Source organism: Strix uralensis, chromosome 7 (genome assembly GCF_047716275.1).
Source record: "Strix uralensis isolate ZFMK-TIS-50842 chromosome 7, bStrUra1, whole genome shotgun sequence".
Lineage (NCBI taxonomy): Eukaryota > Metazoa > Chordata > Aves > Strigiformes > Strigidae > Strix > Strix uralensis.
The window spans coordinates 16,989,293-17,007,960 of NC_133978.1; positions in this window are offsets into that span (position 1 = coordinate 16,989,293).

Below are 18,668 nucleotides of genomic sequence, written 5' to 3' on the forward strand. Positions count from 1 at the left end.
TTATTCACGAAACCAATGCTATGAATACTTTGAACTAAGACTAACCCAGTTGCCTTCCTTTCTTGTTCACTCTCCAGAATCAGCCCCTCCTTAATAATAGCAGCTGCCATTGGAGGATGCTATGAGGGCTATAAGTGAATAATTCTGCAGTAACAACAAACATAACCCTAATACCAGTTATGTGGTCAAATGAAATTATAATCTGGTACAATTTAGCTACTTTACGTGTTTGAAGAGAACATCTCATGGCATTTTTAGCTCTGCTAGGTCAGGTTAGGATGGATTGATAATTTTGCTAAGCAGTCCAAAGACTTTCGAATCTCTCATGATGAGTACATTTAAAAGTTATCTGCAAGATTTGGAGCACAGGATCTAGATATATTCCTACATGCAACTGTATGTTTTTAAGTTTAAACTAAACTTTGTCTCCTTTTGCAGTCTATAAGATTGTATTCATGTAGCTTGCCTTCTGCTATTTAAAATAATCTTGTCATTGAAGTTGACATCGTTAATCTTCTGTGCAGCAGCATCACGACACTGATTTATAATCAGCCACAGTGTGATAAACCTTGTTTGATTCTGAATCTTGGAGAGAAAAGAAGAAGAGCAGAGCACTGCAAAAGAAGCAGTTAAGCATCCAAAAACCCCAAAAAATACAAATAATTGATCCTAACTCAGAGGTAAATAGTGTAAAGAACCTGGTATAAAATGGCTACACTGGTGTTTTCTAAGAAAATAGAGTATTTAGAGGGAGGGAAAAAAAAAAAAAACCAACCAACAAAACAATGCACAACAGTATTTGTGCAGGACTATGGAGAATTGTGTAACAAACAGGCTCAGCACCAGTGAAGCAAACTGAGTATACCTTACTGAGTACACCTGTCAAAATCATCCTTAGTTCAGTGAAAGGACTACTCTGTGTTAGTAAATCTGCATGGCGATACATACTAGGTCTACTTTAGATGTTACTTCTTGATCTCATCCCTTCGTGGTGTCAGGCACTGTCTAGTAAGATTGACTTCTAATTACTGAAGGAGAATGATAACAAGGAAGTGAGGGCCAGCCATATAAGTCACCATGAACAGGTCCCCATTTTAAGATGGGAAGATAATTCTTTATCCCAGGTTTAATCATCAGGTGTCTGCTCCCTGCACAAGGAGCCATATCACAAAAGAGGTATTTATCCATACACAGTCATCCATGAATATATGTGTATGCATTTGGACATGTATCTTTATATCTATGCAAATATGTCACTACCTACTAGTATTTTAGGGTCTTGACTCCTAGATGGCACACCTTCTTGTCAAAAAACCACTTAAATCAAACCTGGCCATAGAATAGCTAAATTAAGAAACTGTTGTTTTGTGTATCTACAGCCTTGTTACTCATCAGTACAAAGGTTAGATTGAGCAGCACCCTATGCAGTTCCCCAAAATGATATAGTAGTTGAATGAACAGGCTGCTCACACCTTTTCTGGACTATGAGGCAGTCCTGATACTCTCACATTACAAAATTATCATTTAGTGTGTATATATATATTATTTATTATAAATTTAATTTATCATCGTATGCAGCAAACATAACCCCCGTTTTAATAAAAGGAAAAAAGAATGCTCTGGACAACTATAGGCCAGTCAGCCTCACTATAGGCCAGTCAGCCTCACTTTGTGGCAAGATCATGGAGCAGATCCTACTTGAAACTATGATAAGGCACATGGAAAATAAGGTGATTGGTGACAGCCAACATGGCTTCACTAAGGGCAAATCGTGCCCGATAAATTTGGTGACCTTCTATGATGGGGTTACAGCACTGGTGGACAAGGGAGGAGCAACTGATGTCATCCACCTGGACTTGTGCAAATCTTCTGATACTGTCCAGCATGACATCCTTGTCTCTAAATTGGAGAGACATGGATTTGATAGATGGACCACTCAGTGGAGAAGAAATTGGCTGGATGGTTACACTCAAAGATTGCGGTCAATGTATCCGATGTCCAAGTGGAGACGAGTGAGAAGTGATGTTCCTCAGGGGGTCAGAGTTGGGACCAGCGCTGTTTAACATCTTTGTTGGAGACACAGACAGTGGGATTGAGTGCACCCTCAGCAAGTTCACCAATGACACCATGTTATGTTGACATAGGGATGCCATCCAGAGAGATCTGGACAGGTTTGAGAGGTGGGCCCATGCACACTTCATGAAGTTCAGCAAGGCCAAGTGCAAGGTCCTGCACATGGGGTGAGGCAATCCCAAGCACAAATACAGGCTGTGAGGAGAATGGATTGAGAGCAGCCCTGCGGAGAAGGACTCGGGGGGGTTGTTGATTAACAAGAAGTTCAACACATGACCCAGAAATGGGCACTCACAGCCCAGAAAGCCAACTGTATCCTGGGCTACATCAAGAGAAGTATGGCTATCAGGTCAAGGAAGGTGATTCTCCCCCTCTGCTTTGTATTTATGAGACACCACCTGGAGTACTGCATCTAGCTCTGGGGCCCCCAACATGAGAAGGACATAGACATGCTTGAGTAGGTCCAGAGGAGGGCCACAAAGATGATCAGGGGGCTGGAGCACCTCCCTTATGAGGACAGGCTGAGAGAGTTGAGGTTGTTCAACCTAGAGAAGTGAAGGCTCCAGGGAGACCTTATAGCAGCCTTCCAGTACTTAAAGGGGGCCCACAGGAAATGTGGGGAGGGACTCTTTATCAGGGACTGTAGTGATAGAACAAAGGGTAATGTTTTTCAACTGAAAGAGAGAAGATTTAGCTTAGATATAAGGAAGACATTCTTTACAGTGAGGGTGGTGAGACACTGGAACAGGTTGTCCAGAGAAGCTGTGGCTGCCCCCTGCCTGGAAGTGTTCAAGTCCGGGTTGGATGGGGCTTTGAGCAACCTGGTCTAATGGAAGGTGTCCCTGCCCATGGCAGGGGGTTTGGAATTAGATGATCTTAGGTCCTTTTCAGCCCAAACCATTCTATGATTCTGTGATAAATATAAATTTTGTTATTTATTTTAATTGTGACTATATGGTTCATGCTAGGGAGGTGATTTCATAAGCATAACTTTGTGCATTGAAGGAGTGGCATTGAGGGGGCAGGATAACTGTGAAACAAACCTTTGCCTTGCAGCCCAAAAACAAGATCAAACAATTGCCGTAATCTTCTATAGCAATACAAAAAACCCACACACACAAAAAATGAGCCTCTTTCTGGTCCTCTCTCACTTACCACAACCCCACCATTTGCCCCAACAGCAGCCCCTAGAAAAAAAAAGCTATTTTAAGAAAGACTGTAAATCTCTCATTTCAAAGGTAGAGGATGTTCAGTCATATTTCCAATATTAAGGAAAAGGTAATCAAAGATCTTATTAAGTGAGTCCTTAACCAATTAACAGTGCATTACAACCATTCCAGCTTTCATCTTTGCAAGCTCACAAATTTCGTCAGCAACAGTGAAATAGGATTCAGTTAATGACAGAGATATGGATTAAAATTTTGTGACATGATGCACGGCTTTCAAAAAGTTACCAAAGTTACTTTTTCCTGGACTATGTACATCTTTTCTAGATGTACACAAGAGCTGTGATATAACTTGCAATAAAGTATCTGAATAGCCTCAGAAAGCTTGACATTTTATTGCCTCAAAAGCTATGTGCCAGGCAGACAAAGGACATGAGCAAATCCTGCTACTCCTATTCAATGGGACCTCTGTTGTCCTGCAGTGCAAGAGGTAAGTTACTCCTGGACAAAAGGAAAACACACACCGGCCGAGAATTGTCCTAAGCAAGATGGGCTGTGAGGCATCTTGCTCAGGGCATAGGGTGGATGAAAGGTGGGAGGCTCTGGGCCCAAATCAACAGCATGGTTTCTCATCCAGAGCCCTTTTCTGGGCTTGCTTGCTACCTGGCTGGCTGTTTGCTGGCTCTCTCATGGATAACCAAATCTGGAGCGTCTGGGGAAAGGCTGCATGACTGGGACCTGCACCTTCTTAGCCTGGATTTGCTACCAGAGAGAATTTATTATGTAATTCCATCCTAAGGAGATAGATAAATTACAAACATGAGTGAGTGAAATCAAGTAAGAGAATCTTTTCAGTGTATCAGAAGGAGTTGTGCATTTATGGTGAGTATTTGCTAAAACTATGCAGGTTTTGATCCTGGCTCTTCTCTCCCTTCTCATCCCCTTCAAGAACGGTGACTGACAGGGGATTGAAACCTCTTACTATCCCCATCAAGGGACCAAAATGAGAAAATACAGAACGTGATAGTCTCCTGTCCAGCCTCTGTTGCTTATCTGTCTCATAGCTTCCTTCTAAGGAGGAACTCCATTTCTGAAGTCAGTGCTTATTCTTAAAATGCAGCTGTGCTGCCATACACTGGCTGTTATTAACTCAGTTGCTCCAAATTAATTTTCCAGTGTTCTTTTCTGTAATGGTTCTATGTGATCTTTATTCATTTATACAGCAAGAGAGTTCACTGTGCCTGGCTGTATCATAAGCTAGCACAAAGACCTAAGCCTTCCAAACAGGCATTATGTATCTACTAAACTCTAGCTGTGAAAGAAAACAGGAAAAGAAGATCAGGGGCAAATACTAAACAATATCCAAATATAACAAAATGGGAAATAAAATAGGCAGATTTCGCTGGCAAAGATTTTGTGCAGTCTTGGTTAAGTCAGAAAAAACAAATTATCTGTCCATGAAGGCTTGAAGTATGTAGTGTTTCTGCAGTTCGTCTAGGTCCTAAACATGATTTCTACTTATATGTGCTTGACTGACCTCTTGAAAAAACTTTCTCCCTGAAAACTTTTTTTTTTTTTTCAGAACATCCATTATGGAAAAATTTTCATCTACCTCTGGGTGTAGTTTGCCTGGTTTTACTTTCTCGTTTATTTCCAGAAACTAGACATTAGTGTCCAGTAACCAGACACTTTCAGTCTCTGTCAAAAAGATCTTACAGTCAGTTAGTGGGAGACTGAGCTTAAAGTGTCCCAGTGGATGTGTTGGAGAGAGATGAACACTCCAGAGCACCTTTTTTTTTTTTTTTTTTCCTGACTTTATTTAGCTTCCACTTTCTTTTCCTGCTTGGATGAAGAAACTCTTATTTCCAACACCTTTGTCTCCTTAGACTCTCCACAGAGATTTGCAAATCAAACCACAGTAAAGACTTGTAAAATAATATAGCGTATTTGAAACTTCTGATTGTTGAGAAACTGTGAACATACCTGTTTTTTTCAGTGCACTCATTCAAGTGTTATCCAGCAAACTCTTCTAGTTAGACATCAGATACAATATATATTTTGAAATGCATTTATCTCAAGGGACAGTGCAAAACAAATCAGTAAACGTTCGTTTTATCTTGGATCAAAGACTTTACATGTAGGGTGCATAATTGACGTGTGTGGGCTAAATTAGGTAGTCCTCCAGCCCAGGCTTGCATCTTGAATGCAAAGGTTTACAAAAGCCAATACCATAGCGTTTTAATGTTTGCAATTCATGGAAATAAGACTGTTTCCTTTACTTCGAAGATAACTTTGGTGATACCAGTTAAAGCCAAGAAAGGCCATTATTTGCACATACATATAATATTTTCCCACTGAGGAAGAGATTGCTTCAAAGATATCTTTTCCTTAAGATAGACTTTCTGAAGTGTGCTGTAAAATTAATTTCCTATCCTCCTACTGCACGTGATCAGCCATCTCTGTTTTGTCTTTTCATAATGTGCAAACTTCATCGCTTTTTCTACAATATTCTAGTCAGGTAATGCAAACTCCCATCCTTTCATCATCCTGTATATGGACATAGCTGCAATGGAGAAACAATAAAAATGTGCAAGACAGTGGAATTTAGGGAAACTCAGAACCATCAGGTTAGGCTACCATATAGTCTCCCACACTGATGAATTCTTGACAAACAACATTTTACAGACTCAAATCTAAGCAGATTATTAAAATTATTAAATTATTTAAAAACTCATGGACTGACTGGGAAACCTGGAAGGAGAAGAAGAATTGATGCTTAGATATGTGGACAATTACACCTGACAGTGGAGCTGGAGATGTTTAATAAGAGGTGATTTGGACCTGGGTAGAGGTTTGGGTAGCTGGGCAATTCAGTCATTTGCATGGGTGGCAAGTGTTACAAAAAAACCCTTTTAAATTCACTGATTGCTTCAGCATTCATCTTTTCCTGCAGTGTTGGATCAGTTTCTTTAGGTTCTGCAGATGCTTTCTCATGTTTGGACTCTGTCCAAAGAATTTGCAGGGAATATCATAGCACCAGGCAATGAAACTCCTTACACCCATTTGTTCAATTTGTTGCAGCTGGACTTTCAAGAAATAGTTCTGTTAATGTGTGCTTGAATGCCTGCAGGGTGTTTTGTAGGGAAATCAGCAGGCTGGGCTTTGTCATGTTTCTTTGACATCTTGAATCTCACTGAAAACCATTGCTCTGCCCAGGATGAAACCAACTGCTTGCTGGGTGCAGCAGAAGCTCTAAGTAAAGAATTATTGTCCTTTCTAGTTTATATTCTTTGTTCAAGTCAATTATCAGCCTCACACCCTTTGCTTGCAACTAACAAATCAAAACTCTGTCTATAAACAATGTGAAAATCTATACTTGTTATAAACTATGCTTTTCACCCACCTTTGTTAGAAATATCCAAGATACGCCTGGACATCCCTTTCAGAATGAAAAGGGTTGGGGTATGACATAACTCAATACAACATGCTTTTCTAATGCAAATAGTACCAAGTACTAGCAGCAGAACATGCTTAGTTTTATCCCCTATATCATGTAGCTTAATTGTATGTGGTAATTTTAACACTTGTATTACTACTTTCTACTACTAGGATACACCTGAAGAATACTGATCAGAGAAGCCCTCTACAAAACAGGATTTGTTCCACCTTCAGCTGGCACAGGGTATGATCCCGGAAGAAATGGTTGTAAACTTTATTCCTATTGCCCCTCTCAAACATTGTGGTGTGCTACACAGTGACCACTGGAGAGTTTATAGGTGTGCTGGGCTTTGATACATCTGGCCCACTCCAAAGTGAACAAAAGTGCTCTCAGTCATGATAATAGCTCTATCTGCAGCATGATTTGCATACTTATTAGCTGGAAGTTTTTTTCTATAGAGTCCCTTGTAATCAATTCAGTGCTGTAAGAGGCTGCAGGATCAGCTGGCTCATCATCCTCCAGCAGTTCTCTCATTAATACACCTCTGACCTAGAGGCCTATTCCTAGTGGGACTGAGACTCTCCAGCCAGTTAAATCATCTATCCCTTGGCTATAAATGCTGTGAAGACATAATTATAGGGATTAGACCGAGACCATTAATTTAGAGCAAAAATAATACTGTCTGTAAAGCTTTGAAGATTTAAATCCTCCAGAGTGAGTAGCACAATCCTGGGAAAGCTTATGTTGTTGAACAACGACCTATTGCTGTGTCCAAGTCTCAACAGAGCATGCTCCAAAGCTGTGGTTGCTTTCCCACAATGGACTCAACCATCGTCTCATTTCATAATACCTTTAGCATGCTTAGTAAGCACATGGACCATGCTTATCCCAGCAAATAGCAGTTATTTAATATTAACTGCCTTTTGAAGATGAGTACCAGTCTTGATTGTCTATGAAGGGAGCCTAATGTAACTGGATATCTGAGACACTTGAGTTTAGGTGAAATGAATCTATGCCACATACTGTGTCATCCCTTGATGGAAGACCAGTTCTGATATGCCAGGATGAACAACCTTTTTGGTGGCTTGTGCCCACTTTCTTTTACAGCTCACCTATTCAGGAAAATAGAATAATTGAAGTACAGAACATTAGCTTGTATTCTAACAAAGTTGTTCTTCAGCTTAGAAATAGGAAGAACATCTAAACCCTATGATACCGCTATACACTCCATGGCTCTGTTCCTCAAAACTTGTACTTTAGAGTGGTTTGCCCAGAATCCTTTAATGTGACAAGTTAACATACGGTTCATCCTCTAAGACAGTAATTGTTCTTTTGCTACACATCCACCAGCTTTTTCTTTTTTTGCTAGTCACATAAAAACATCTGATGATAAAATGATAAATTATGGCCCTTTATCTCCCCGTTACCCTACATACTTAAAGATGTAGTTTCATTTACCTTTTTCTTGATCACACAGTTTATTTAAAGGATTCCTGCTTGCATGCTCCTGATCCCTTTTCTCCATCACACACATATCATCATCCAAGGAATCAACATAAATAAATTCCTGTGAGAATTTTGGCAGTAGCTCTGCATGATTCCCCTTATTTGAAGTATTTACTTAGGTGGAGGCCCACAATATGAATCCACTTACAAACTCAGCCCATGAGGCATAGCTGAAGGAACAAATCTGTATTCCATATTTAACTTAAAACTAACCTTAAATTTAATTACCTGGAATCTGCTGCTATTTATTTGGAGAAGTTAGATTTCACATGCTCTGCAGATTGAAAAAAAAAAGTTGTAAAAACCCCACTTCACGAGACCAACAAAGAAATAAACGTTGTTCAAGACAGTTAAGGAAGGGATGAGAGAAGGGGGAGGCCTATGAAGAACATCATTAGGAAAGGATGTGTTGGGGAAAGCAGTGTAGAGAAGAGAGAGTAAACGGCCGAACATTAAAACAGAAAAGCAAAAGTGCTATCTCAGAAGAGGAAACCAACTGAAAATACAAGGAGGGGGGAAAACAAAGCAAAAGATTTCAAGACTGGTGCAGAATGATCAGGCCAAAAGTAATGAGCTTTTTGTCAGGCTCTAAAATCGACAGATCTACCATGTGCTTCTGCAAACTGTGGTTTCTTTCCATAGCAAGGCGAATGACTTTTTATCAGATGTGTCACTTGGTGAAATAATTGCCAGCAATAATGGTGCAATAGCAGCATACTCAGAGCACAATTTATCCATGTCTATTCTATCTTTCAACTTCAAAGCCTCTACTGCCTCACAGATCACATCAAAATGACACCTCTGTCGTTAATGACAGTGGTCTAATGCAATACAGAGAAGTCAAATCACTTCTCCAGATAGGCAGAATGCTCTCATACAAAAACTAGGCATGTGCATGGGTCCTGACATTCATATTCAGATTTGTATTTGTGGGGAAGAGGGTGGGTTTGACATACAGATTTATTCATATTTGAAACAGCCTGATTTTATAAAGCACAAAATTCGCTGGAATTAGGAGGGGGGACAAAAATAACATGCAGGGATTTAACTAATGCAAAGTGAATGCCTGGACGTAGGAAATTTCCGTTTGCAGAGCCTACAGCATAGGTTAGCCAGTGTCAGAGGTCAGAGATGTGAGTTGTCTTTAAAGAAACAAACAAACACACAAATGAACGAGTCAAATAAAGACAAACGTACATTAAAAAGCACACACTGTCCTTGTAGGCAAAACCACATATTTTCTGTATCTAGTAATAAACCAAGCTGCTGTGAAGCCCCTCCTGGTGGTCATTAGTCACGTAAAGAAGAAAGCTGGCAAACTACAGTTCTTAAAGAGAAAGAATTGTCTGTTTATATTCCAGTGCTGTTTGGAAATTACCATAGAACAACAAATCTCTAAGTATGAAAAATATTTCTTTTGCTTTCATAGTATACATAAACACACATGCAACCAACATAGTGGCAGGGACACCATTTGTTTAGGTTTCATTAAGCTGTGTAGTTAAAAGACTTATTAAAAGGGTTCATTTCTCAAGTCAGTGACTAAATTTATGGCCTGAGGATTAAGTAATGCTTCACAGAAAAAAATTAGGTTTAGGAATATTGTCATATTTTACCAACTTTTCCAATGGAAATATTTCCTGTAATGGCTGCTTTGGTGGAGGGTTGAGACTTCACCATAGTGCATGTTTTCACAGTGTTTTATATAAAAAAATAGGCAATCAAAAAAAAAAAAAAATAACCAGTTCTCTCACACACACATATCCCCCCTCCCCTAAAAAAAAAAATTTCTTTGGGGAAAAAGAAAGACCAATTATTTTTAACAGATCTTTTTTTCAATTATTATTGTTATTCCACAATCATGATAAGGAGGACTTAGTTAAAAAGATAAATAAAGGAAAGGAAAGAAATTGAAAAGAAAAAAAGTTTTCAAACTCCATTTTTCAGTTTAAGCGTTTGGATGGTGAAAAGGAAATGTTCTTCCACAGCCTTTAGCAGCCTACTGCTATTTGAATAATGTATATAATGTAAACTACTGACTGTATGTTGCTGTGCTTTGTTTTGTGTGCTGGTGGCTTTGTCATTTATTGATTGTAGGCATATTTGAGAAGCCTAACTTGAAAATCAGTACTGTGAATCAGATTTTACTCCTAGCTAGGGAACCATAATACTTCCATGAAACTGGGTCACAGGGTGGGGAATTTTAGAGGTACAAAGAGGCTATGTACATTTAAATACAGTGCACTGCAAACTGCAGTGATTATCTAATGGTTTTTTGCTTTGTTGGGTTTTTTAAAATTATTTATCTTAAAGTTGTCATAGGTAGGAGAATGATTGTCACCCTTCCAGTTCTTACCCTCTTCAACAATGGAAATAAATTTCAAGCAGCATTCACTAGTTGTGTCCAGATTGATGGGTAAACCAGAACAAGGTGGACTATACATATGTCTATTGGGACATATATATGTATGTATAAAAATATATAAAATGAAATTAGTATGCCATTTCACACAGGCTATCAAACAGGAAGGAAATTTGGTTGCTTGATGTAGAAGAGAGAAAACAGAAACTAGCAACACAGAATGAAAATTTAGTTGTAGGTCCCTGGGGCAGGGGCTGGAATCCTGTTAGAGTCTGGGACTGTTGGAGTCACTTTTGGTAGTAGTTACTTTAGTTAGGGACTATTGTATGTAAGCAGCTGAAATTATGAAGCTCAGAGTGTGGGTTTAGTAAAAGGTGATTGCAGAGGAGGAAGGAAGGAAGGGGACAATGGCAGCTCACTTTCTAGGCCTTGCTTTGGGATAAGGAGGAGGGAATTAAGTGGGGGTGTGTTAAAAAATAAAGATTAAATACGTGTGAAGTCTGTGGCTGGGAAGCTGGGGAGATAAAGAGTGACTGTGAGCTTAGTGTGAGGTCATCTTTAAAATGTAGCTATATGAAAAAAATACTGGAAAAAAACTGTGGGTGGATGATGCAAATGGAGCAATCAGTCTGGTAGTATTCTTTAGTATTATATTGTGTCTTGACAGATCTGTCTTCACGCTATATGAAGATTTGTTTATGAAGACTGAGAATGAAACTATTTCTTCAAATAAATAGATGCTTCCATGTACCTTCTTCAGCACTAGTGACACAATTTAGTTCTTTGTTAACACTTTCTTCACTTTCTAGACCAGTTGTCAGCTGTAGTATTGAAGAAGCACTAGGACATACTAAAAGGGGTTTTTTTATTTTATACAATTTGTTACAATAATTTTTACGAAGTCTTAATTTTGCATTCTGCTTTGTGTTAATTTATGTCCATGACCACAGACCCTTTCCTCCCCCTTCCAGAAGTTCAATCTAATTCATGTTACTGTATAAAAGTTGGAAACAGCTCTTTTATCTTTCTATGCATAGACTCCCCTTTGTCAGAAATAGCTCCCCGTTGTGCTCTGAAAGGTGGGTAGAGCAGATTTCTCCAAAGTTGTCATGACCATTACTTTGCTGTCAGTAAGAATTTTTGGTGTAATTTTTTTTCTTAAACTGACCTACAATTGTATTGTAACGAGACTGTCTTGGCTTCCTTTTGTTTTGTTATTTGATTTTACTTTATTTATTTCATTTTTTTTGCCTGAGTTAGCTTGTCTTCTATCCCAATTTTTTATACCTATTTCATCAGGAATAAGTACCAAAGCAGGCAGTTGGAGTTGCAACAGAGGTCTTTTCTGAGCATTTCCAAAAACCACAAAGTGGTAAGGGTTTTTTCTGTCCCAGAACACAGTATTATCATACAAGTCCTTCTTTCTTTCCAGTATCTATCATCATATTGCTGAGAACTAATTAAAAGATTTCCATACAGACCTGCTGGGAAACACCCCTCAACAATGCTGTCTACAAGGAAATACACAACTCCTTGGAATTCTCCATAAAGACCTGCCCTCCTGTGTCTCTTGTCCTAGCTAGTTGTCACTGAGCAGATGATTGAGCCTGAAACAAGAGGCCACGCATAAAAGCATTAAGTAAAGATCTTAAATTGTTTTATCTTCGATTTAATTTATTCAGAGAGCCCTGGTAACCTAAAACCTCTGTTTTCTCACAGGTCAGGAATGGCACATGAGGAATTATTGGTAGTTTCTCCTACCTGCCCTGCCAACAGGGTTCATCTTCTACCCGTAGTGAATGTTGTCTAAGGCCAAAGCAATAGCTTGCCTGTGTGGTGTTTCATACTCAGTTTCTAATTTAACCTTCATACGCTCCCCACACTGACATGGTATTACTGTAACATCAATTCAGTTCCAGCTGGATTGTGCTGACCACAGCATTCACACCATTTGTGAAACAATGGTGCTTTACCATCCACCGTTAGAATCCTGTGTAAATGCTAGGTAGTAAACTTAAAGGAAAAATCTGTCTTCCCACACCCATGCCTTGTACCTATTGTAAAACGATTGTCCTGTTTGTTTATATATATAATATATATATTTACATTTTTTAATACAGAAAAGCTTTTACTTATATAGACAATGCCAAAAATCCAATTGCAGACTTTCTATAAATTTTCAGCATGAAGTTCTCTGGATAATGATTACCTTAAAATGCCCTACAGTTTTAATGCACAAAAATTGCTTTCCAAAGAACAGAAATAATCAACGGGACTGCCATTTTTTCCTCATTAAAATTCATAACATTCTGGCTAAACCTGTACAACAAATGCAAAATCTCTTTTCTTGAGAGACATTGTAACAACGTGTAAAAGCATTTTGAGTTTTGTACACAGAAATTTGCATTTGGTACTCTGCTCTGCTTTTGGCTGGGACAGAGTTAATTTTCTTCCTAGTAGCTGTTACAGTGCTGAATTTTGGACCTAGTATGAGCATAATATTGATAACACACTGATGTTTTAGTTGTTGCTAAGTAGTGTTTATACAATGTCAAGGATTTTTCAGTTTCCCATGCTCTGCTAGTGAAGAGGTGCACAAGAAGCTTGGAGGGAGTGTGGCCAGGACAGCTGACCCAAACTAGCCAAAGGGATATTCCATACCATAGGACATATATAAATGTATATAAACTGAGGGCAGTTGGCCAGGAGGTGCTGATTGCTGCTCAGGCTGGGCATCTGTCAGTGTGTGGTGAGCAATTGCATTGCGCATCACTTGTCTTTCTTGGGTTTTATTTCTCTTTCTTTTTGCTATCTTCCTTTTCATTGCTATTATTATTATTATTATGACTGTTATTTTATATTTTTTTTATTTCAGTTATTCAGCTGTTCTTATCTCAACCCACAAGTTTTATTTTTTTTCCCGATTCTCCTCCCCATCCTACCTGGGGGGTGGGGGGGGGGGGGGGGGGGGAAGAGGGAGGAGTTAGCAAGTAACTGCATGGTACTTAGTTGCCAGTTGGGGTTAAACTACAACATACTCTCGAGTACTCCACTCAAGTACCCCCAAATACAGAAACTGAGGAATAAGGTCCTGATCTGAAACTTTGGGAAGGTTAGAGAACACCTGTCTGCCCCTTAGGGCAGAATTCAGAACACTGCTGGACTCCTTACACAGAGCCTGTCTTTTTTATATGACCATTTGACTGGACTTCAGCAACTTCTGCATATTTTGTTCAATTTTTCATATTTATGCATGCAAAGACCCACTCTTGTAGAATAAAATGGAGATTTAATGACTCATCATCCTTTCGACTCCAAGTTCAGTTTCCCTGTAGGTCAGAAAATTCTGTACAAACTGCACATCAGATGTGGCTTACATGAATGAAAGTGTCTCTCTGTGTAGTCACCCTTATTTATGCTCACTGCCTTTCTACTCTTTCTTCAAGCGTTAAATGTTGAGTTTTCTTCAAAGGAGTGGCCATCAGTAGCTGCTGAAACAAGTATATTTTTATCTATTTTGGGTTCTGGATTACATTTATATTAAAAGATCGCTGTGCAAAAAACCTACTAGATGTAAGTTCTTCACAGTAGCAAGCATAGAAATGTTTTTCTCCTCACGATGACTTTGTAAGAAGAAATACTTCTAAAACCTCTGCCCCGGAATCATCCAAGGACCCTAACTAAAAAGCGCTTTTAGAAAGTGCAAAGATATAATAGTCCCAAGATGAATCTGCTCTACAGTTCCATTTTTTGCCATACAAACGTTTGGGAGCTTATCATTGAAGCCACATTAGTCTTGATTTAAGGACTTTTGACACATTATTACAGCACACTGCCATCACTTCACACCTGCCATTCTGTCAGTCAGAAGACAGGGAGGGGAAACAATTTTGATGTCAATCAACAAATCCTTTGGGAGGTGTAACCTGTTAAGACATATTACCCTTTGCCCATTGCGATTTACAGGCTTTGAATTTAAAGGACATATGCCAGAAATAATTAAAGACTAATCTTTATTGTACTCATTTATGAATGAGGGCATTTAGCACCACTAGCGCATTTATATTGTCTGGAAGAAGAAAGAGAAAGAAGAGCTGAGTGTGGTACTACTGTTCTTTCCATTTCTATTAATCAGTTGTTCTGACTGGATGTTAAAATCCTCTGCCCTCATGGAACAAATACTTAGAACAGTAGCCATTACACTTGTATTAATGTCCTAGCAAAGTGCAGATGATTCCAGCATGATGCAAGGTCCATAACACTGTTTATGAATCAAGACATTATTTTAAAAATAGAAACAATGACATGAAATTATTGAAAAAATAATCTAGCAAAATAAATTAAAAAAAAAAAAAAAAAGTCCTGTACATTTTAGTGGCTACAAAAAACAGTCTCAACCTGGAGAATTACAACTTACATGGACATGGCTTTGGATCATCTTGCAACTATTTTGTTTTAATTTACTCAAAGGCATCAAAGGAATGATGTCAACCTCAAAATCTGAATTTAGGACCTAAATCCTGAGCTGAAGGAGACTTTTTTTTTCCCCCAAGCTTCCTTTTCAGAATGACACAGAGGAAAAGAAGCATTTACACAGTCTACTTGTTACTGTTCACAACTCATCTCTGAAAGCAACATCTTGTCCTTCGACTGACCTTAGAGCTACAAGTTAAAGGAAATAGCTACAAAACGAGAATAACTATGGAGTAAATAAAACAACAGGCAGGGACTATATAGCCCAGAGAGAACTAGAATAAAAAAAAATAATTATATTATAAATTTTTTTACACTGTTGCACGGTATTACTATACATACAGCTTATTTTGGCTAGAAATGGGATGGAACTGTGGAAGCTTGTGACTTGCAGTTGCCACCACATGTTACTAAATCACTACTGGGGAAAAGAGTTTTGGTAGCTAATCTGAAAAAAATTTAGTCACATTGTTCAATAGACAAACCCTATGCTATTAACTCATCATCACTGAACTAGAACAAGAGATATTCCTTTCCTCTAAGGAAACATGTTATTTTCTCCATCTTCCTGCCTTACATCCCTCATTATACACACATGTGCACACACACACATGCACTGTAAGAGACAAGGTGGAATTAGGGAGAAGAAAGTGGTTGCTCTCAACTGTGCAGTCAACAGACCTTTAGAGACTAATCACCTTCCTAGAGAAGCAAATACAATGTGATATGCTTTATTGATAGATAGTGTGAGTATCAAGATCACCAAGTGATCAGGAGACACATAGTACCCTCAATTTGTATTCACAAATCATTTTGATCAGGAGGATGGAGATTCACACATGGGATAAAGCTTTATGCACACATTTGTTTATTAATTTGAACTTGGGGAATGGAAGGGCTAGATTATTTTTAGCTGGTGATAGTGACAAAGGTATGTACTGGTAACTGTTAATTTTACGTTTCCTAAAATATGGGAATCTTCTTACATATGAAACACTATGCCTTCTCAACTCTCATAATTTAAAGAGGTACTCTGAGAAGGATGGGAAGTTGAAGACAGTGAAGTAGGAATGAGAGGTGGATTTTGATTTACCATTTTACACAGGAAGGAAGAGAACAAGTGCTTCTTCAGCATGTCTCCCCTCCCTTTTAAATATGCCATCTGTCTGACTAAATACTCTTTGTTTCTTTTCACATTTTCATGGTACCTGAGAACCTCTAGCTATTGCATTTTCCCCCATCTGCACTGCTTTTCACTCTCTCTGAAGGTGGCTCAGACATGACCATGTCAGCCAGTCCTTTTGCCTCAGATTCAGCTTGCTGTGGCATTCATTAACTTAACATACAGCATCAGCAAACTGTAAACCATAGTGGAAGTGAAAAATAGTGCACCAGTTTTTACACAAGAAGCCAAGACTTTCTAGAACAGACCAGAATTGCTGATTTCAGGAAACATCAGCACTCGCAGCCAGACATAAACCAGAAGCCGCATACCTATATCTAATACAAGAACAAAATACTATAAGCAGTGTCTTGTCTCATATTTTGAGATAATAATAACATAAAGAAGCTGTGTGTTTCCTGCTGGCAGCTGATGGCCAATTCTGCTTTTGCTTTCATAGGAGTAAAGCAACACTGGCAATAGAGTAAAGCTGGTAGAAAATGTGAATCAGTCTCCTAATTTGAAGCTGGTCAGAATAGAACCTTGTCAGCCTGGAAGACTGTCGAATATGCTGTGACATTTAATCAACTGTTTGACTACAGGCTCACCTCTAGCATCTGTGGTGAAGTGAACATGATTCTCCTCACCTTGCTTCACATCACACATCACTTTTCAGTGCACTGCTGTAGAGAGCTGGGTTATAGGTTTGGGTTTTTTTTTTTCCCCCTAAGAGGAACACAGTAACAGAGGTCAGCTACAGTCATGAATTTTATGAAAGGTTTGCTGGGAAACCACATTAAATGGCAACATCAGTCCATACATCAGCTCTGCAGTGCTCTTATTCCAAGACTGCAGCTGAGTGATTTGCAATGTACTTGGATTTCCTGGCCATCATTTTCAAGCAATGTCATCTGCCTTGGTATCAGACACTTCAGCTGCACCAGAATCCACCCAGCTATTCATGATAAATTTCTTTCAAGAAAAAATCTTCACCAGAAACACACTCCCCAGATCCCCAAAGTCCAATCTTGGAAAGCCTTGGATATAAAATCAGGCATGGACACTTCAAAATACAATAAAGGTTGGAGAGGAAAATCTGAGAACAAAATTACTATCCCAGGATTCGGAAATGTAATGACTTCAGATTCAAAAATGAAACAGGACAATTTCCTTCTATTTATTTCCTTCTATTTATCCCTTCTATTCTATTTATTGTTTGGAGTAACCTATCCTTCATTCAGAGCAACCTAGCAAAATCATGCAAAACAAACATTTGTACACCTGAACACTGATAATCCCAAAAATCTCTATCACTGTCTCAATCCAGAGAAGCATATATTTTAGGCAAACAAGCAAACACTATCTAGCATTATTATTTCCAGTGTATAAATCTCTAGATCAGAGGCCCACTACATTAGCAATCATGCATGTGCACACTAAACAGAAAGCTAGATCTAGCAGAGCTGACCCTATGTTCAGCTGTTGCTGTGATCCTAATCTTGCCACATATGATTGCTATTAAAGCATAAAACGAGGTCTATATCATCAATATGGCAAATATAATGCTTTGTTTGTTAAGTTTTTGAAGGAAAATCAACACTAGTGATTTTTTTCCCCGACAATATTTTTTCTGGTAATAATATTGCCTCTATTCCCATCATGATACCATATATTTTCTTCTGTGGGTATCATATTATTGATATTGGATGCCAGTAGATGTTTTAGTATTGTAAAATATTTAGTTGCAGAAGTAATGTCATGTCAACCACATCACAGATCTACTAAACTTGTCAATATAAAAATGTGCTAAAACAACAGGACTCTTAGTCCCTTCTGAGAAAGGGATTACCCAAAAAGTAACAATAAACACTCAAAATTGAAATAATTTTTGGTAACATTTCCACATCATGGAAAGAGTCTCTATCACCATGAGTAAATGTAACGAAAGTCTGAGACATTCCAATAGGAGTACTACTTTTATTAAAGTGCTAGACATTAGTCTGTAATATTTATGGAGATCTTCCTTGCACCTTGGGCACTGTCTTTACTGGCATATTCAAGAGGGTTCTCCATGAAATTTGCCATGTACCTTACAGACAATTGTAACTGCAAACCATGACGTATCTAATGGTCATGTTCATTTTAGACCCGTTGTTCCTCATGCTGCAATGCAAGAGACATCAGAATCTCTTTCATCTGTTCAGAAAACCATTTTTCACCCCAAATCTCATGTTTAGTTTAGTTTGTACAGACTAAGATATATCTGTCCCCCAGGACATGGGACAGTCCAGAAGTTCAGCTGAAATCTTGGTTAGTAGAAATGTATTTTTAAAAGCCAGGAAGGTGAACTTACCACAAGCCTGCATAACAAAAGAGTCCCAAAAGAGTTGAAGCACCAACACTCAGAAGATGTGTTAGCTGGGTATTGCCATCCTGAACCATTGGAAAGCACACAGAAGACAGAAAGCTTGACCCAGGAGGCACTGA